Source organism: Myotis lucifugus, unplaced genomic scaffold, assembly GCF_000147115.1.
Source record: "Myotis lucifugus unplaced genomic scaffold, Myoluc2.0 scaffold_1843, whole genome shotgun sequence".
Lineage (NCBI taxonomy): Eukaryota > Metazoa > Chordata > Mammalia > Chiroptera > Vespertilionidae > Myotis > Myotis lucifugus.
Window position 1 is genome coordinate 14,491 of NW_005872891.1, and position 380 is coordinate 14,870.

Below are 380 nucleotides of genomic sequence, written 5' to 3' on the forward strand. Positions count from 1 at the left end.
CAGGGGATAGAGCGTCGGCCTGTGAACTGAAAGGTCCCAGGTTCGATTCCCGGTCAGGGCACATGCCCGGTTGTGGGCTCGATCCCCAGTAGGGGGACGTGCAGGAGGCAGCCGATCCGTGATTCTCTCTCATCATGGATGTTTCTCTATCTCCCTCTTCCTTCCTCTTGGAAATCAATAAAAATATTAAAAAATAAAAAATAAAATAAAGTCCAACCCCCACAACATCAGCACCCAGCAGCACTGGTTCCCACCATCTTTACTTCTCACCACCTTGCTTCATAGTCTATTCCAGCCGACCACACGCATTTATATCAAAGGACTGACTTTTATATTGCCAGAGCTAATCATGGGTTGCTGTATTTTTAAAAAAATATTTA